Raw genomic sequence first — 21065 nt, 5'->3', positions numbered from 1 at the left:
TGTGCTAGTGAGGCCTCACCTGAAGTACCGCGTCCAATGTGTTGAGTCTTCAGTAGAGAAAAGATGTGTATCTGCTGGAGGGTATCCAGAGAAGGTCCACAAAAATGACCCATGGAATGGAACACCTCCCATGTGAGGACAGGATGAAAGAACTGAGGCTTTTCAGCCAGAAGACGAGAAGGCTCTAGGAAGACCTCACAGTGACCTTTCATTATCTAAAGGGGAGGTTCAAGAAACAAGGGGACAGACTCCTTAGTAGGGTCTGAGCTGACAGGACAAAGGGAAATGATTTCAAACTAAGACAGTAGATTTAGGTGGGATATAAGTAAAAAGTCTTTTACAGTGAGGGTGGCACAGCACTGGAACAGGTTGCCAAGATATGAGGTGGATGTCCCATCCCTGTCAACATCCAAGGTCAGCTTGGAGTGGGTTCTGAGAACTTGACTGAGCTTTAGGAGTCCCTGTTCATTGCAGGGGAGTTGGACTAGATGGCCTTCGGAGGTCCCTTCCATCTATAAGGTTTCTATGATTCTTTTTTCAAATTCCTTTATCAAAACAAAAAGCATGGCTATGTGTTCTTCACTCTTCAGAGTCCCGTGTTCAGTCAGTGTATTCAAATGCATATACTTATGTGCCTACAGTTCAACCAAGAGAGCCCAGCACTGCCCTCCCTGTGTCCTGATTTCACTTGACACAGCGTTAATAGCGCACTGACAGTTTGGCTGTTGCTGAGTGATGGGCACATGCCCATGGCCACTCCACAGGAAATAGCCACCACCTTTAAGTTGCAAAGAAGTATTGGGCCATATTATGAGCTATGCTGGGCTGCATGAGGGCCATAGGCCATGGGTTGGACATACCTGATCTGTACAAATATACAATCCATAATTCTATGCTGACTCTTTTTCTTTAAAATGAACTTTCTAGAATTGCAAATACAAAAATAAATCTCAACAGGAATTCTGAAAAATAAAATCATAAATTTCTGATTGTGGTTGTGGCACAGTTCCAGTAGTACTGCTAGTCAGATGTCATCCAAAATGCAGGACACAGCTTTCTGCAAGCATTAAACACATATCTGTAAGCAAGCAGCATTAAATTTATCAAACATTATTTTCAGTGGATTGCACAGACTACTAAAGAGTTGAAAACATCTAATTTAAAACTCTTTTGGGAACATTAATTATGTTTTTTTATAGTTACAATCTGCCAATTTTGCCCAGAATATATAGCAGGTAATTTAAATTTCCTACAAACTTGAGATTGCTTTGCCTTCAAATAACGTGTGTTCCACATCTGTAATATGCAGCAGTTGTCAAATATATAGTCCATGAAGAGTTTACTTCTGCTACTTGTCTCCCACAATAGCACATGTCTGGATATTGGAAAACTAATTTTGTTTCGCTCAGAGCTCAATATGTGCTAAAGTTATTTCAATATCTAATGTAAAGGGCCTGAAAAATGCTGGGTCTGATGACCCTTCAATACTTGCAACGTGCTTATTACGGAAGGAAAGGTTTTTACTTTAAGATATTTTCCAACAAGAAAGCAATTTTGTATCAAAAATAAATAAATAGATGATTGATAAATGGATATTGATAAATGGATAGATGGATAAAGTCAAGAGTTAAATTCCTTTCTTATTTAGTATTTGGAACTTGCAGCCATTAGTCTGACTGTGGTTTCAAGGAAAGGTAATCAGTGACTTGATTGCCGAGGTTTGCTGCTTTGGAGCTGTCCCAGCCAGAACCGCAGCGACTGATCACAAGGTACAGGGGGGTTTCGGCTGGTTCCTTCATCCAGGGAACCCCAAAATAACAGAGCAGCCCGGCAGCTCTCGTGAGAGAGGCTAACGTGAAGTGGGTGTTGCCAGGGCAACGGCTCTACATCCTTGCCCCTCTGCCTAGAAAAAGCCTTGGGAATGGAGAGGGGGGATCAAGGCATGTGAATGGCGTTGGCCGTTCAGACGAGGTGAAACGATAAGCCACCCATTCGCGCGACTACGCAGGGAGGCGGATTGTTATCTTGCTGTGAAGGGAGTGATTTTCAGGGCAAACCCTGAGCAAATCAGCGAGCAGGCAGGGCGGGACACTTTGCCAAATAGGAGGGGGCTTAGCAGTTAACAGGACAGTTAACAGGTCGTTGCACTCTGGAGGCACAACCATGGTCACCCCACAGAAACGAGCTGCTGCTAAAAGGAACAAAGGCGGAGACTCAGAAAGCATGAATGTCCATGCTTCAGTTCAGGACTCAGGCTGCAGAGAATGCCTGACCCTGTCACTGCTACAGGAGGACAGCTGGGATACCACCTGTGTAAGGTGTGAGCAGGTGGAGGATCTGTTCAGCCTGGTGGTAGAGCTAAAGGAGGAAGTAGAAAAGCTGAGGCGCATCTGTGATTGTGGGAAGGGGATTGGTTGGTGGAGTTGCACTCTGCCATCCCTACAGGAAGGATGTGGGGGAGATGCTCCTTGAGCAGTGGGTGATCATCTGCTGTCTCACAGTCAGGTGGGAAGGGGCGACCTCAAAGACAGCAAGGGATGGAAACAAGTCCCTGTTCTGGGCAACAAGTGGACTGCTCCTCAGCTTATCCCACCTTCCCAGGTACCTTTACATAACAGGTATGAGGCTCTGGAGCTGGAGGGACTGGGGAATGTGGGTGTCGGTGGAAGTCCATCCATGCAGGAGAGATTGCCCAAGGCTAGTCAGTCTGCTCCCCGTTTTGCTATAGTGTCAGTCAGGAAAAAAGGAGGCTATCATCATAGGGGACTCCCTTCTGAGGGGAACTGAGGGCCTGATATACCACTTGTATCCGTCCCACAGGGAGGTGCGTTGCCTGCCTGGAGCCTCGGTGAGAGATGTTGCTAGGATCATCACTTGCCTAATTAAGCCCTCCGATTATTATCCATTAGTGGTTTTCCACAGTGGAAATGAAGGCGTAGGCAAAAGAAGTCCTCAGGCGATTAAAAGGGACTTCAGGCCTCTGGGAAGACTTCTGAAGGAATCGGGAGCGCAAGCTGTATTCTCCTCTGTCCTCTCGGTGACTGGGATCCACACAAAAGGAAGAGGGTGGACACACTGAATGAATGGCTTTGCAAATGGTGTCGTGCTCAGGGCTTTGGGTACTATGGCTTGGGACACAGCCTTGAGAAAGGGGGAATGCTGATGGCTGATGGGAGGTGTCTGACTAGAAGGGCCACAAATATTCTTGGGAGCAAACTGGCTGGGCTGGTAAGCAGGGCTTTAAACTAGACATGGTGGAGGAAGGGGGTGTATTGGGTGACAGAGAAGCACGTGCTAACACTGTCACCTTGGGAGGTGGTAAGGAAAAACCCCAGACTTGTCCTGGAGGTATGAGGGAAGGCTCCTCTGAGAAGGCACCGAGGCCAATAGCTAAGCTGCAGTGCCTCTATACCAATGCATACAGCATGGGAAATAAACTGGAGGAGCTATAGACCGTGGTGCAATTGGGAAAGTATAATTGCTATCACAGAAACATGGTGGGATGAATCACATGATTGAAATACTCTGATTGAGGACTACAGGCTTTTCATAAAGGATAGACAGGGTCGGAGGGGTGCGGAGTTGCCTTCTATGTTAGGAAGTGGATAGACTGTGAAGAGCTGTGTGTGAGGAACAGCCACGATCAGGTCAAGAGCTTGGAGGTAAAGATCAAGGATCAGACCAGCAAAGGGCACTGGGGTCTGCTACAGGCTACCTGATCAGGAGGAGGCTGCGGACAAGGCCTTCTTGCTTCAGCTGCAGGAGGTGTTGCGCTCGCAGGCTCTTGTCCTGATGGGGGATTTCAACCACCCAGATATCTGCTGGGATAGTGGCATGGCAAGTGACAGACAATCCAGGAGTCTGTTGAGGACAACTTCCTGGTCCAGGTAGTAGATGGACCAACCTGAGGAGAAGCCTTACTGGACCTGGTGCTCACTAATGCGGAGGAGAGCATTAGAGAGGTTAAGATTGTAGGCAGCCTGGGCTGTAGTGACCATGCCTTGGTGGAGTTTGTGATCTTGAAGAATGCGGGCCTGGCAAAAAGCAGAGCTAGGACCCTGTGCTTTAGGAGAGCAAACTTCCAGCTGCTCAAAAAACTGCTGAGGGGGATCCCCTGGGAACATGTCCTTAAGGGCATGGGCACAGAACAAAGCTGGCAGCTCTTTAAGGACACCCTTCTGAGAGCACAACGGCTCTCCACCCCCCAGGAGAAGAAGTCAAGCAGGGGAGGCAGGCGGCCGTCGTGGCTGTGCAAGGACCTGTAGCTTAAACTGAGAGAAAAGGGGAAAATATACAGAAGGTGGAAGCAGGGTTGTATATCCTGGGAGGAATAAAGGGCTGTTGTCCGTGTGTGTAGAGATAGGATTAGGAAAGCCAAGGCGCAGATGGAGCTGAACTTGGCGAGGGATGTGAAAGATAACAGGAAGGGGTTCTACAGGTACATAGGCAGGAGGAGACAGGCCAAGGAGAGGTGTTCCCCCTCTGATGAAAGGTAATGGGGAGCTGGCTTCCTCAGACGTAGAAAAAGCTGAGGTACTCAGTGAGTGCTTTACCTCAGTCTTCATGGGTGGTCAGGCTTCCCGTGTCTGCCAGGACCATGAGCCTGTAGGTTAGGGTGTGGGGCGTGGTTTCTGTCCCACTGTAATGCTGGAAGAAGTCTGAGACCTCCTCATGAAACTGAACGTATATAAGTCCATGGGGCTGGATGATATCCATCCTAGGGTTCTGAAAGAGATGGCTGATGCGGTTGCCAAGCCACTCTCCGTCATATTTAAAAAATCATGGCTGTCTGGTGAATTCCCCAGTGACTGGAAAAAGGGAAACATCACTCCTATTTTTAAGAAAGGGAGGAAGGAAGACCCGGAGAACTACAGGCCCGTGAACCTCACCTCTGTGCCTGGGAAGACCATGGAGCAGATCCTCCTAGAAGCTATTTTAAGGCACATACAAGATGAAGAGGTGATTCGAGACAGCCAGCGTGGCTTCACCAAGGGCAGATCGTGCCTGACCAATCTGGTGGCCTTCTATGACAGAATGACATTTTGGTGGACGGGGAAAGGGTGATGGATGTCATCTGCCTGGACTTCTGCAAAGCCTTTGACATGGTCCCTCACCCCATCCTTCTCTCTGAATCGGAGAAGTGTGGATTGGAAGGATGGGCTGTTCAGTGGATTAGGAATTGGCTGGCTGGATGCAGCCAAAGGGTTGTGATTAATGGTTCTGTGTCAGGGTGGAGGCCAGTCGCAAGTGGTGTCCCTCAGGGGTCGGTCTTGGGACTAGTGCTCTTCAGCACCTTCATCAATGACACAGACGATGGCATCGAGTGCACCCTCAGCAAGTTTGCGGATGACACCAAGCTGAGCAGTGTCGTTGATAGACTGGAGGGAAAGGAAGCCATCCAGAGGGACCTGGACAGGCTGGAGAAGTGGACCCATGGAAACCTAATGAGGTTCAACAAGGCCAAGTGCAGGGTGATGCACTTGGGTCGGGGCAATCCCAGGTATTTATACAAACTGGTGGAAGATCTCCTTGAGAGCAGCCCTGCAGAGAAGGACTTGGGGGTCCTGGTAGACGAGAAGCTGCACATGAGCCAGCAGTGTGCTCTTGCAGCCTGGAAGGCCAACTGTGTTCTGGGCTATGTTAAAAAAGGGGCAGCCAGCAGGGAGAGGGAGGTGATTGTGCCCCTCTACTCAGCTCTTGTGAGGACCCATCCGGAGTACTGCGTCCAGGCCTGGGGCTCCCAGCTCGAGAAAGATGTGGAGTTCTTGGAGTGGGTCCAGAGGAGGGCCACTAAGATGATCAGTGGGCTAGAGCACCTCTCCGATGAGGAAAGGTTGAGGGAACTGGGATTGTTTGGCTTGGAAAAGAGAAGGCTCCAGGGGGACCTCAATGTGACCTTCCAGTACTTGAAGGGAGCATATAAACAGGAGCGGGAATGACTGTTTACATGGGTTAATAGTGGTAGGACAATTGGGGATGCTTTTAAATTGAGACAGGGGAGATTTAGGTTAGGTATTAGGAGGAAGTTTTTCACAAAGAGGGTGGTGACACACTGGAACAGGTTGCCCAAGGGGGCTGTGGATGCCCCATCCCTTCCCTGGAGGCATTCAAGGCCAGGCTGGATGTGGCTCTGAGCAGCCTGGTCTGGTGGTTGGCAACCCTGCACATAGCAGGGGGGTTGAAACTCGATGATCATTATTTTCCCTTTCAACCCAGGTCATTCTATGTTTTCATTGTATGAAAAACCTCTTTAGGAGGAAGACACTAAGCTAATGTAAAGTTGAAGAAAAAAAATGGTAAAGCACAGTAATAATAATTATTAAAAAAATAATAAAATGGAGAATTAGAACATAAGAAAAGGAATGTGGTCTTTTTCAACCCAGGCCATTCTACAATTCTATGATTCTATGACTGCAAGCTTCTGCAAGACACTTCCTATTTTATGCTTCCACACATTTTCTTCAGGTATTTCTGATAAAGATTAACTGATGCAGTCAACTATTTCTGAAACTGATTCTGACTCTTTTATCAGTACCTGTCAAAAGGATTTCAAGCAATAGACAATTTCTTACCTTATGGTATCCAAATAGGCTCTCAGAAGAGGTAAATTATTTTCATCCAAAACTGTTGGAGCAATTGTGAAACAGGTATAGACTCTTAAAATGATGTTCCTTCTCATTGAGAAAAGCACAGGTATGAGATGACCTCAGTTGACGAAACAAATTCTTCTTGTTCTTCCTCTTGCATGAGGTGAAGAGAAGTGGAATCACTGAAGCACAAACAAGTGACATTTTGCTGTACACAGGCTATTTATCTTGCTAAATAGCCAGGCCAAGACATACTATCTTTGTTCATTAGAAACTACCACTGATTCCCAAAGAAAATGATTATATATTTTCCCACACTATGAATAATTCTACTAAATGAATATATTTATTGCACATGAATATTTATCACTTCAAGCTTATGAAATATTTCTAGTAATGAAATCATTGTGAGAGTAAAACAATATTCTGAATTAAAATGGTCTTTCTACTCTTTCTTTCTGCTGTTGAAGAAATTCTACAGTAATTTCTGTAAGTTCAACACTACCATCTGCAGTAGAGTACAGATAATAAAAGAAAACAAAAGGCATTGGACTGCTCACATGTTTCTACTGACATCAGCAAAGGCAGTGTCTTTCATCTTGTCCGTGCCTCAATAAATTAAGAATCCTAAATATAACTAAAGTATTTATACAGTACTGAGGCATTTTATCTCTAATGATCTAGTTTAAAATTTACCAGAGCATTTATTCAAGTGTCTGCTTTATGAAGGACATAACAATTTATCCATCAAATGCTCCGCTTTTTTTTTTTTTTTTTTTTTTTTTTTGAGATTTGGGATGCAAATAAATGGATTATACATCAGTATATATTATTTTAAAGGAGTGCACAATAGTTTTTGCACTATGTATTGAAAAAAAATGGCAATTCTCAACATTAAAATTACAACTGCACATTTGTTTTCTTTACAAAGAGCAGTTTTATATTTATTTACATTTTGTATTCATGTGTGGAAATACATTAAATATATGTGCAGTTATTATGGCATATGGAAAAGTCTATAGCATCTAAATTTTACCAGAAGGCTGGATATTTTAATAAACTGCAGTTAACATTTAGAAGGTTCAGACTGTCTATTGATAGAGCTTCTGGAAAGGACAAGAGATAGAGGGCTGTTTATTTTTACTAAGAGCTTGCCAAGCTGTGTTTAATTTTACTGAAATGATCCAGAAAGATAACTGACTTTGACTTTGTAGGTTAAATGCTTATAAATGATATTTGTTTGTATTACCATTAAGATATAACTTAAGAATTATAAAAGCTTTATTTTCTTGGCAAATTTAGGAAATACAAGGAAAGCCAAATGAGAAACCCTTAGAAAGCTAAAGCTAGGTGAAATTAATTGCAAATATAAAGCAGTACAGAACACTAAAACTGTGAACATTAGAATTCTGTTTTCTCAAATCCACTTGCTGGTGGTTGTTTTTGTTGTGGGGTTTTTTAGATCTCAAAAGAAGAAATTAGCATCATAAGAAGCACTGAAACTTTACAATGCTTGTGATTGGGATATTTGCTAAAGTGCGTAAGCAGATCTTTTCACAGAATCATAGAATCACAAGGTTGGAAAGGACCTACAAGATCATCTAGTCCAACCGTCCTCCCATTACCCTTGCTACCACAAGCCACTAAACCATATCTCTTACCTCCTCATTCAGACGCCTCGAACACTGCTAGGGATGGCAACTCCACCACCTCCCTGGGCAGGCCATTCCAGTGCCTGACCACTCTCTGAGAGAAAAGGTTTTTCCTTATGTCTAACCTAAACCTCCTCTGGTACAACTTGTGACCATTTCCTTGGGTCCTGTTTGTTGCCTGGGAAAAGAGGCCAAACCCTTCTTCATCACAGCCTCCCTTCAGTAAGTTGTAGAGTGCAATGAGGTCTCCTCTGAGCCTTCTCTTCTCCAGACTGAACAATCCCAGCTCCCTCAGCCACTCCTCATAAGACTTGGGCTCCAAACCCTTCACCAGTTTTGTTGCCCATTCTCTGGACATGTTCCAGGGCCTCAGTGTCTTTCTTGTATTGAGGGGCCCAAAACTGAACACAGTACTCAAGGTGTGGCCTCACCAGTGCTGAGTACAGGGGGATGAATACCTCCCTGCCCCTGCTGGCCACACTATTTCTAATGTAGGCCAGGATGCCGTTGGCCCTCTTGGCCACCTGGACACACTGTCAGCTCAGCTCTGTTACCTCTGAAGGGCCTCCCCACCCTCAGGCAGATCAACACCACCTCCCAGCTTGGTGTCATCTGCAAACTTACTGAGGGTACACTCAATCCCTTCATCTAGGTCATCAATAAAGATATTCAATAAGATGGGCCCCAGTACCAACCCCTGGGGGACACCACTTGAAATGAGTCACCAGCTGGATTTAACTCCATCAACCACTACCTGTTGGGCACGGTCCTCTAGCCAGTTCCTTACCCAAAGAAGGGTATACCTGTCCAGGCTATGGGCAACAAGTTTCTCCAGGAGAATACTGTGAGAAACCATGTCAAAGGCTTTGCTGAACTCTAGGTAGACTACAGCGACAGCCTTTCCCTTGTCTACCAGTCTCGTCACCCAGTTGTAGAAGGAGATGAGGTTGGTCAAGCATGACCTGCCTTTTATGAACTTGTGCTGGTTGGGCCTGATCCCCTGGATGCCACGCACATGCCATATGATCTCACCCAAGATGATTTGCTCCATAATTTTCCCTGCTACCAAGGTCAGGCTGACAGGCCTGCAGTTCCCTGGATCCTCCTTATGGCCCTTCTTGTAGATGGGAGTCACATCAGCAAGCCTCCAGTCCTCTGGGACCTCTCCAGATAGCCAGGAGCACTGATGACGGAGAGTGGCTCGGCAATCACCCCTGCCAGCTCCCTCAGTACCCTAGGGTGGAGTCTGTCTGGTCCCATGGACTTGTGACAGTCCAGATGGAGGAGGAGCTCTCTAACTGCCTTCACTGGGGACAGTTAGAATCACTGGGGGTGCATTCTGTATAGCATCCCAGACTTCCAGATCAGGGTGTAAAGTGCCCTGAGGATAACTGATCTGACTTTTAAAGGCAGATGTAAAGAAAGCACTGAGGACTTCAGCCTCCTCCTTATCCTCAGTGGTCACATTCTCCACTGCATCAAGTAAAGGATGGAAATTCTCCTTGGTTCTTCTCTTACCGTTGATATATTTGTAAAAAGATTTCTTATTCTTTTTTACTGCAGTGGCCAACCTGAGTTCAAGTTGGCCTCTTGCCTTCCTAACTTCCTCCCTGCATATCTTATCAACTTCCTTGTAATCTCCCCAAGTTGCCTGTCCCTTCTTCCAGAGGATATAGACTCTTTTTTTATTCTGGAGTCTCAGCAGTAGTTCATGGTTCATCCACACCGGTCTTCTTCCCCTGCGACTCTCCTTACGGCATTCAGTGACAGCCTATTCTTGTGCCTCTAAGATTTCCATCTTGAGGAGCGTCCAGGCTTCCTGGACCCCTTTACCCTTAAGGAGAGACTCCCAAGGGACCCATGCTACAAGCGTCCTGAACAGGTCAAAGTCCGCCCTCTTGAAGTTCAAGACAGCAGTTTTGCAAGTCACCCTTCTGACATCTCCAAGAATAGAAAATTCTACAATTTCATGGTTGCTCTGCCCAAGACAGTCCCCAGCCTTCACATCTCCCACCAGTCCTTCACTGTTAGTGAAGAGCAGGCCTAGCAGGGCACCACCCCTGGTAGGCTCTTGTACCAGCTGTGTAAGGAAGCTATCTTCCACGCACTCTAGAAACCTCTCGGACTGCTTCCTCTGTGCTGTATTATATTTCAACATATATCAGGGAAGTTGAAGTCTCCCACGAGAATGAGTGCTGGTGATCACGTGACTTCCGCAAGCTGCTCATAGAATGCCTCATCCATCTCTTCATCCTGATTAGGCAGTATATAACAGACTCCCACCAAGATGTCATCCCTACAAGCCTTCCCCCTGATCCTTACCCACTGACACTCAACTTTATCATTCCCAACCCCAAGCTCTTCAACATCAACACAGACTTGAATATAAAGGGCCACACTACCACCCTTCCTTCCTCATCTACCCCTTCGGAAGAGCTTGTAGCCATCCATCACAGCACTCCAGTCATGGGAGTGGTCCCACCATGTTTCAGTAATAGCAACTAGATCGTTGAATCATTGTTTTGTATAAATGTTACCTTATAGAAACCTAGGTATGTACTTAATTAAGGAAAGACAAAGCTGATATTCTTACATTTGGCCCAGAGCTGTAGCACCACTGTTCAGAATGCTAGCTGATTGCCTATTTTATGGCTTTTCCTCTTCTGCCAGCAATGTTTCCTTCTCTTTCCTGTCAGATCTCAGATGACAATGATTCCATATAGGTGCACTACAGGGTGCGGTCCTGTTTTTGTGCGCTTTTGCATACTCCCATTACTCTCATCACTCTGGAGTTGCTGTGTTTTACACTGCTAAGTCAAAAAACCTTCTCTTTATCAGAATGGAGGAAACAGAAAAAGCAGTGGAAAATAGAATCAAGTTATCCTTGGTACTTATTTCTTAAATTTTACTATTTTCTTCCCTGTTTCTTCTCTTTTCCTAGCCATATCAGCCTTCTATGTCATTTATCTCTGTGGTATCCCTGAGTCCTGTCTTTCATTGCTGTTTCTTCATGATATTTACTAAACTATTGTCAACAAGCTAATGGCTTCTTCTGACATAAGATAGAAGGGATGTCATCCACAAAGACCTAGACAGTCTTGAATAGTGGGGGTATACGAACCTCATGAAATACAACAAGGCCATGTGCCAAGTGTTATACATGGGCTGGGGCAATCCAAACATTAGCACAGATTGATAGATAGATGAGTTGATAATAGTCCTGTGGATAAAATCTTGAGGGTACTTCTGGATGAAAGATTGGACATGAGCCTTTAGTGTGGTCTTGCAGTCCAGAAAACCAACTGTATCCTGGCCACATCAAAAGAAGCATCATCAGCAAGTCGAAAGAGGTGATTCCCCTCCTCTGTTCCACCCTTGTGAGACTAGTACCTAGAATACTGTCATGGTTCTGTAACTTTGCTATTGGTATTCCACATCATAACATCATGGACAAAAGAGAAGAACTATGTATCCCAGAGGACCTCACGGTCAGAGAAGGAAGATAGATCACGGAAGATACGTCATCTGGTTGCACGCGGTTTTTTTCTTCACTTTCGCTTGCTACCGGGAGAGGAGTGGGTATGCTTCCAAGCTGTCCGCCTTCATCAAGTAGGGCTTTTGGTTTCGGAAACTCTCTCACTCTCTCTCTCTATCGCTCTTTTGCTCTCTCTCATTTCATTTGATTTATCATCCTTACTCCCAATTAGATTGTATTATATCGTGTCATCTTGCATACCAACACTGTAGTTAGTAAAATAAGTTCTCCTTCTTAGATCATTGCCACTGCTCTGTTTTTTCTTGGGAAGCCAGGGGGGGAGGGGGCCTGCGAGCCTACTGCCCCCCTGTCACGGGCACAGATCTATCTAGGTAACTCCGTGACAAATACTGCATTCAGCTCTGGGGCTCCCAGCAAAAGAAACTCATGAAATTATTACAGGAGGTCCACAAAGATGTTCAGAGAGCTGGAATACCTCCTGTGATGAAAGGCTGAAAGAGCTGGTGCTGTTTGTCCTGGAGAAAACACTGGGAAGATCTTATTACAGTTTTTCAATACCTAAGGAAGGCTTTCTAAAAAAGATTGAGACTTTTTACAAGGGCATGTAATGAAAGGACAAGATACAATGATTTTAAACAAAAAGAAGATAGATTGAGATTATATATATGAGAGAAATTATTTACAGCAAAAGTGGTGAAGCACTGGAAAAAATTGCCTGGAGAAGTTATAGAGGCTCTTGCCCAGAAAATTTTTAAGGCCAGGTTTGGATGGAGCCTTAGGCAGCGTGGTCTTGTCAGACATGTCCCTGCCCATGGTAAGGATGAGTGGACTAGCGAGTATTTAAAGGTTGCTTGCAATCTGAACTGTTCTGTGGTTCTATTATTTTTGTTTAAATTTCTAGGGTTTCAGGACAATGCAACTTCTTCCTGATTAGCTGAGAAGAACAGATCCACAGGTCATTCAGTTCATTCAAAGGCTTTTCTCACCTGAGAGAAGATACTTGCAATTAATATTTCTAATTTAATTCTTCTTTTTAAATGCAGTTATATGGCTTTAAATCACAAGTTTCATTCCCTGTTGTCCATTGTATCTATTATTTTGTCATCAAGTAGAATTGTTTGGAAAGTATGTCTATTCTTCCATGATTTCTTTCTATCTTTTTTTTTCCTTTTTTTTTTTTTTTTTAATGATGATATAAAGGAAAGTTTTAAAATCTTAAAAAAAAAAATCACACAAAGGAAAGATCTTTATTTTTTGCTGAAGAAAACTATTAAGGCCAATTAAACTCTAAGAAATAGAAATTTGTAAAATGTTATTACATACATAGCAAGTTAAAAGCGTTGTATCATTGCGAGGTGGGAAAGATGTTTTATATATATATGTATGAAAGTAATGTAAAATATATGTATATACAAATATATACTTAAATATATTTAAAAGTAATTCCTTCTCTTCAATCTTGAAAAAATTGTACATATGTAGGCAATCTTCTAATCCTAGTAATTCCTGGCAAATTCATTACTATAATCTAGTTTTATAGCAGACACTTACTTTTGACAATCTATACAATTTATCTGTAGAACTTTCAGTGTCAATTGAGAAGTTTGAATTAACTAGGTGACTGGCTCCTAAACATGGTTACAGTACTTCTCTTAAATTTTTACATATTCTTACCTCTATTTTCTGACAAGTTGTTTTAGAAAGAAAAGTACCAGTTTATCTCATATACATAAAACATATGTCTCACATTAAAAGTGACAAAATGAATAAAACCCCGTAGGAAACACTAACCTGTATGAACATGCTTTCTACAGGAATTGATCTACTATTCAAAAAATCACAGTTAGTTTCATGAACATTATGTGCACTTAAAGGAAAATACAACTGCGTTCCTTGCATTGGCAGAGGAAGTGCTTAAAGATGGAGCTACCATAGTTTTGCAGTCTTGTTTTAAAAGGGGCTAAGGTAATCAAATGTGACTGATAGTTGACATGAAGCTTGCTTTCATAGGTTTCAGTGCTTGTTTGTACTCTCGGAGTTGGTAGAGGGCCTTGTGTGTCATGCCTTCACAAAATGTTTTCTGTCTTTCTCGTAGGAGGGATATGGAAGTGTACACCTTCACTGTAGACAAGACTTAATACTTCCCATTTGACCTTCTCCATTGCAGAGACCCCAGCACAGAAGACCCATTCACTCAAAGCAGGAACTTTCTATATTCCTCTTTAGTCCACATCCTTACTTTGTCATACCTCTGCCAGTATCAACACTATCATTGTAGCTTCCCAAGACACTGCTTACCACTTTCCACCTTTCAGCACACCAACATGATGCATTTTCTTATGATTTACATCTCTTCTGTCAGACACATAAGCATAAAACACAAAAAAAAGCAAAAAAACTCTTCTTCATTCAAAGAAGATTAAATGCATCTCAAATATAAACCATTAATTGAAAAAACAAACAAACAAACAAAAAAACCTCTGAGATTCTTTTTATTAATAAGATAATACCTGACTTTTTAAATAATAATTATTGAGGGAGATGTATGTTGCAGATGACTTGAAATATGTGGGAGTGGATAACTCATCAGAGAGCTATGCTGCCATCCAGAGACAACTCAATAGGCTGGAGAGGTGTGCTGACTAGAGTCTCATGAAGTTCAGCAAGGACAAATGCATTGTCCTGCACCTGGAGAGGAACAACTCCATGCATAGGGACATGCTGGAGGTACCCAGTTGGAAAACAGATCTATAGAAAAGTATTCAAGAGTACCAGTGGAAAGCAAGTTGAACTCACATTCAGAAGTGTGCCCTTGCTGTTAAGGATAACAGTGACCTTGGCTGCATCATACAATGTACTGGCAGTAGGTCAAGAGAGGTTAGGCAACTAAGTCACTATTTCAACCTCTGTGTAGATGTTAGTTATTCTATTCTTTTGTTTAATTACACAGATGTCAAAGCACATATAGGATATGGTTCATCTCATGCTCAGTTATCTAAGATGTCAGAGGAATTTAAAGCAGTAATATTTGTGAAATTGAATTAATATGTTTTCTAGAACTTTATATGGTAAAGATGATCATTTTAAAGGACTTTTTCTAAAGTTTTTTACTTGTTTGCTCGTCTTTTTTACTTGTTTGTTTTTACCTGTAACTTTTCATTCATTCAACCATCTAGCAGAGCAAATAAACAGATTTTCTTCTTGATAAGAATGGCACCATGTGTTGTCTTTCCTACCAACTGCAGTAGTGCAGTTAGCATTTAAAGAACTCATGATTTTTCCAACAGGCATCTACTTTCTGTCTTAGTATCTTGATCCTGATAATTATAAACAACAGATCTTTCAGACTGTTTAGAGAGAGGTATACAAATCTCTGCACAAGACTTACACTTGAGTATAAATATCACGAGAAAATTTATATTTCACCGGCAATACTTACAAGGCAGTTTCTTTACAGAAAAATTTCAGCATACTTCTTGTCTAAGTTTCAACACAGGTTTTGACCCAGTTCCTCTAGGTATGATAAACAACTTCATTTACAGAGCTAGTAGTTGCACAGGACAGATATCTTCATGTACTCCCTTATCACACAGGTTTTCAGATCAAGCAGTTCAGTATATAATGAACATCAGTACTACTGAAAGAAAATAAATAAACAGCAGAGAAAATATAAAATTACAAAGGCTGCTAGTAATATTTCAGTCATTAGTATGCACTCAACCTGTCAAAATGTCAGCCTACAGTATCTTCCAAGCCCTATAATAGTCACAGATTTGCAATTTTCTCAGTGCAAAGCTTAGTGAAGATTAATGATATGAATGCCAATGAAAATCACTTTACAAACAGAAAAAAAGAATACATACAAAATGACAAAAGAAACAGTAATTATACATTAAATTTTACAGTTGTAGAATTAGAACTCTTACAACTGAGAGATCTCTTTTTATGGTTTAAGTAAGGTAGGAAACCTGTACCTCCTAAGTATCACAGATCAAACTGCATAGGACCATCTATTATGTGGTTTGTGTCCCAGACAAATACATAGATAACTTTTCAAAAGTTGCTGATTAAAGGAAAAGACTTAAGTTGCTCATGAGAGATAAAAAAAAATTTAGATTCATTAGATAATGATGAGCATGACCAGAAAATTGTACTTATTTCTTCTGAACGCTTTACATAGGATACAGAAATCACAGAATGCCTGAGGTTGAAAGGGACCTCTGGAGGCTGTTCTCCCAGCTCAAGAATGGACAACTACAGGACTGGATCTGGACTGTGCCAATGTCCAACCACATAGAAGGAAAAGTTTTCTGATGTTCATACAGAAATTTCTGTGTTTCAGTTTGCTCCCATTTTATATCTTGTCCTCTCACTGGGCACTTACTGAAAAGAGCCTGGCTCTATCCATCTAATTCGAAGCTTCAGGTACATGGATGAGGTTCCCCTTGAACCTTCTCTTTTCCAGCCTGAACAGTCCTAGTTTTCCCTGCTTTTCCTCATAGAACAGATGCTTCAGTCCCTTCATCATATTTGTTGTCCTTCACTGGACTCTCTTGGGAGTTCAGAACTGATCATAGGACTCCAGGTGCAGCCTCACAAATGCTGAGTAGAAAGGAAGGATCACCTCCCTCCACCTGCTAGCAACATACTTCCTAAGGCAGCCAGGAGGGTGTTGGCTATCTGTACAGCACTGTCAATTCATGCACAACTTGCTGCTGACCCCCAGGACCTTTCTGCAAGGCTGTTTTCCACCCAGCATGTACCGATTTGTGCTTGTGGTTGTTCAGGAATTTGTACTTCCCACTTTTTAACTTCATGAGGTTTTCTGTCAGTCAAGTTCTCCAAATGTTTGAGGTCATTCTGAAATACATTTCTTTATCCTGCACTTCTCCCACTGTCATCAGAAGACTTGCTTGTGGTGTAGTATACCCTACCAACTAGATCATTAATTAAGATATTGAAACTTTTTTTTTTCCTGAAGAATTTTACTGACACATGCTAATTTAAAATGTATACACTCTTAAACAGACTAACCACTCCTATATGTGTGATGATTATTCCTGCTGAAGATCTACGGTTATAAATGTTTTTGTCTCAGATGTCTTCTATTTAAGTAATTTCATTTTTATTTTCTCAGTAACATAGAAACAATGAGTTAGAAAGTATTTTACATGCAGTTATTTTTGCAAAATCATTGTGAATTTTTGGGTATAAAACAGTCTTTCCTGAACATTAAGATTTTGTTAATGGAGTTATTTTACTGAGCTTCATTTTAATTGCTTACTGCCATAGCTTTTAAAAACTATGCAAACCTTTAAAAATAATACTGCCCATGTCAATCACCCCAAAACAACACACAAAAAGCTTCTGCAAGATTATCAATTAAAGCCTAAGTATAAATGCAATGCAGCTAGACAGACTGGCTGAATTTATAGCCTCCAAAGCAAAGTACACAATTAGTTTCAAATGCCAAACTTCACATGCCACTAAAGTGGCTGTACAATAAAAACAACAACAAAAATCCTAGTGAATTCTACATTCATGATGAATAGTCTTAAGAATTTCGGTGAACAAAAGCTATTCTGCTACATTCATTTGCAAAGGATATAATTAGTTGTTCTTTCAGTTTCCTGGATAAAGATGGCACATACAAAAAATAATAGGCTGTCAGTACCCAAAAGGGCTATTTTAACAAAGGAATTTAATTTTTTTTTTTAATTTTAACAAAGGAATATATTTAGGACAACAACAACAGATTTTAGCTGAATATCTGTACTGTTTTAGAAGATTTTATGCCAAGAAAGGTGTACTTGAAATTCAAGTGGTAAGTGGTAATTATACCTTGTTTATTTTTAGCCCTCTTGTTCTAAAAATGTTTATAGTGACAGTAGCAAATTCAGCATCAGCTGAAGTTTTTGGGGTACAAACTTTTTACATTGAAAATTCATTTACTTATTAATGATTGATAGAGACCATTTTGTGTGTGCAAGCACCATGCAAATATATCCACCTGAGACACTTTCAGGTATTTAGATGTTGAAATATACATCAGCATAAAGGAATTCAAATTAATGCCTTTGAATGTCTTTCAGAGACAGATAGCAAGATAGAAATAAAGTCTAAAGTATGAATAAAGTTATATATTTTCTGCCCAGATTTTAATTATAGCTAACATTACTGCCTTGTGTTTTTATATACAAGATTCCGTATTAGAAACACAGGATTGCAATTCCTTCTTAACAAATGTATAATTGCAAAGGTGACCCGCGTGTAACAGTTTGCTATTAAATTGCTTTCACTTCCATGGTATTTCAGATAGATTCTTTAAAATAAGTACAAACTAAAAACAAGTAGTTTTTAACAATAAAATATTTTAATGTACAGTGATGGGTGAGTAGAGTGAGTTAGCAATTTTAAAAATTACTCCATTGAAGTATTTTATTAAGTTGGAAAAAATAAACTTTTAATTGATCTTGAAAGTAAAACTATTTCTGACATTTGTATTTCTAGTATATTTCTGATCAAAACAGGGGAAAACTCCCTCCTCCAGTTTGCCGCCATTAACTGTACAAAGACAAAGTAAAAATGATGCAGCACACAAACACCTCCCAAAAGAACTTCAGATAGTTGTACAGGGAGATGACTAGATTGTTGATCTGCCACTTGCTTGGGGTCAATACACAGAGCTGAATGTGAGGAGCTACCAGAAACGTGTCAGAAGAAACTGGTGTACATGACACACAACTATGCAGGAAGCTGACAGAGGTTAGTAATAATGTACCAGATGGCCAGTGCAAAAGTCCAATGGATAGTGGAGACTGACAGTGAACTATGATGCTCTGGTAAGTCATGTAACCACTGGGTGCTGCCATGTCAGCTAGAACTCCAATGTGAACTGGAGTCAGAGGAGCCAAGTGGTATACTACAAGTGATATTGTCAATGAATTTTTCTAAATCCCTTTGTCAGCAGAGTGCAGGCCACAGTTTGCTTTCATTTGGAGGGATGTCCAGTACACATGGAATTGACTGCTCCCAGAATGGAAATACAACCCTATCATTTGTCATGGGATGATCCAGACCACTATGGAACAGGGGGAAGCTCCTGAACACATGGAACACATTGATTGCATCATCCTGTGGGAGAACAGAGCAGAGGAAGTTTTTGAGAAAAGAAAGAAAATAATCCAAATCATTCTGGGACCTGAACAGGAGATTCAGTTCTTAAGAATAAAATGGCAAGATGGATGTTGTCAGATCCCTATGGATCAAAACAACTGCTCTGTCTCCACCAACTAGCAAAAAGGAAACACAAGCTTTGTTAGGTTGTTACTCTGCACTGATGAGGCCTCGCCTGGAGTACTCTGTCCAGACATGGGGAGTTCTTGGTACAGGAGAGATATGGACTTGTTGGAATGTGTCCAGAGGAGAGACACAAAAATGACTCAAGGAACAGAACACCTCGTCTGCAAGGAAAGGCTGAGACAGCTGGGGCTGTTCAGCTTGGAGAAGAGAAGGCTCCAAGGTGACTTGTCAGTGGATGTTCATTATCTAAAGGGGAGGTACAAGAATCATAGAATCATAAAATCATAGAACTGTAGAATCACCGAATCCTTAGAGTTGTAAGGGACCTCTGAAGGCATCTAGTCCAACTCCGCTGCAATGACAGGGACACCACAGAGAGACTTTCAGCCTCACCTTGAAAGTCTTCAGGCACATGGCATCAACCATGTCCCTGAGCAACCTGTTCCAGTGCCTCACCACCCTCACTGTAGAAGCCTTTTCCTTATATCTAAGCTAAATCTACTCTCTTTGAACTTGAAACCATTTCCCCTTGTTCTGTCAGCACAGAGCCTGCTAAAGAGTCTGCTCCCTTCTTTCCTGTAGCTCCCCTGAAAGGCCATTATCAAGTCACCATGCAGCCTTCTTTTCTCCAGGCTGAACATCTGTCTCAGCCTGTCCTCGCATGGGAGGTGTTTCATTCCATGGATCGTTTTTTTTTTGGTCCTTCTCAGGACACCCTTCAGCAGATCTATGTCTTTCCTCTACTGAAGACTCCACATCTGGATGCAGTACTCCAGGTGAGGTCTCATCAATGCAGAGCTGAGGGGCAGAATCACCTCCCTCGAACTACTAGCCAGAATTCTTTTGATGCAGCCCAGGATACAGTTCGCTTTCTGGGGGATGAGGGCAATGGAAATGAGCATGAGGAATTAGGACAAGGGATATCAAAGTGTGCAGATAATATAACTGGGGCTATCTGGGGTTACCTACTGCACAGCCATGAACTTGGTCACTTGTAGCAGGAACAGGACCGTAAATCAAATAAACTATTCTAACCATGCCATATGTGTTGAGTCTGTGTCAACATCCAGGAGAAGGGGTAAGTGCAAGTGGGGTGATTAACTGGATAGCAGGATGCTGGGGACATCCTCATATCATTGACAGTGCCCATTCTAGCTTCATGTTATCAGCTTAATGTTAGCAGACATCAAGATGCACTGCTTCAAAAGCAGAGTAAATTAATCCTCCTACTCCATTTATACCCTCTCCTCTATCTTCACTATGTAAGATAAAAGGAAATGCACATTTTTCTTTTCAGTGACCCATGAACAAATAGTGCCAGTGGATGGCTTGGTATTTATACTAGTGTTCTCAACTAAGATCATTGTTCAATCTCAGTTTTGATGAGTACATTTTATGTAGCAGAAAGGTATCTTTGCTTTCAATGTAAGACTAATTTTATCTATTTCTGTCATGGTTTTATGATTTTTGGTTATCGGTATTCCACATCACAACATCATGCAGTGTACTGGGAGTTAAAGAGTAAATGCTCTAGTTCCAGGTACTTGTCCGGAAGAGAAGAACTACGTTCCCCAGAAGACTGTTTGAATACTGTTATCATTCCTGCTCAGGAGAACAGATATAAGGCCTGTAGGTCACCTGACCTGAGTCTTCTCTGCCTTCTCGTCTCGTCATGCTTGCTTTCAGATCGTCTCGCTGCTGCTCCTGACTGCATGCAAGGCTCCAGTATTAGTGTAAGGCCTTTAGCTCTTGGACAATCCTTCTCTCAATTATATTTGATTTTATTAACAATTATATTGAATTATATTGTATTATAGTGTGTTATTATGCATCCCGATACTATATTTAGTAAATTAGTTTGTTTCTCCTCAGATCATTGCTGCTGTTTTTTTTTTTTTTTTTAATTATTCTTTCTTGTGGGGGGTCCCCTGTTTTTTCCGGAAGCATGGATTTTGCAAAAAAATCCCTCTGCTCCACTAGTCACGGAACCGGGCTGGACCAGCCCGTAAACCATCAACATTTTCCTAT

At 42.0% G+C, this 21065-nt stretch overlaps 1 long non-coding RNA gene across 2 annotated transcripts in view; it reads right to left on the bottom strand.

Annotated features, from left to right (window-relative positions):
- Positions 1 to 21065, bottom strand: part of LOC112531532 — a 55000-nt gene that overhangs the window by 23601 nt on the left and 10334 nt on the right. Inside the window, exons 2-3 of one of the 2 annotated variants that reach the window (XR_005841994.1) lie at positions 15175 to 15372; positions 6573 to 6769 (exon numbers count right to left, since the gene is read on the bottom strand). This is a non-coding gene — a long non-coding RNA (uncharacterized LOC112531532). Of the gene's footprint in view, positions 1 to 6572; positions 6770 to 12954; positions 14091 to 15174; positions 15373 to 21065 lie in introns of those variants that run through there. The other variant, XR_006931464.1, reaches the window with a different exon arrangement.

This window comes from Gallus gallus, chromosome 1, assembly GCF_016699485.2.
Source record: "Gallus gallus isolate bGalGal1 chromosome 1, bGalGal1.mat.broiler.GRCg7b, whole genome shotgun sequence".
Taxonomy (NCBI): domain Eukaryota; kingdom Metazoa; phylum Chordata; class Aves; order Galliformes; family Phasianidae; genus Gallus; species Gallus gallus.
Note: the sequence above shows the minus strand (reverse complement) of the source record. Positions and strands in the feature narration are given on the sequence as shown.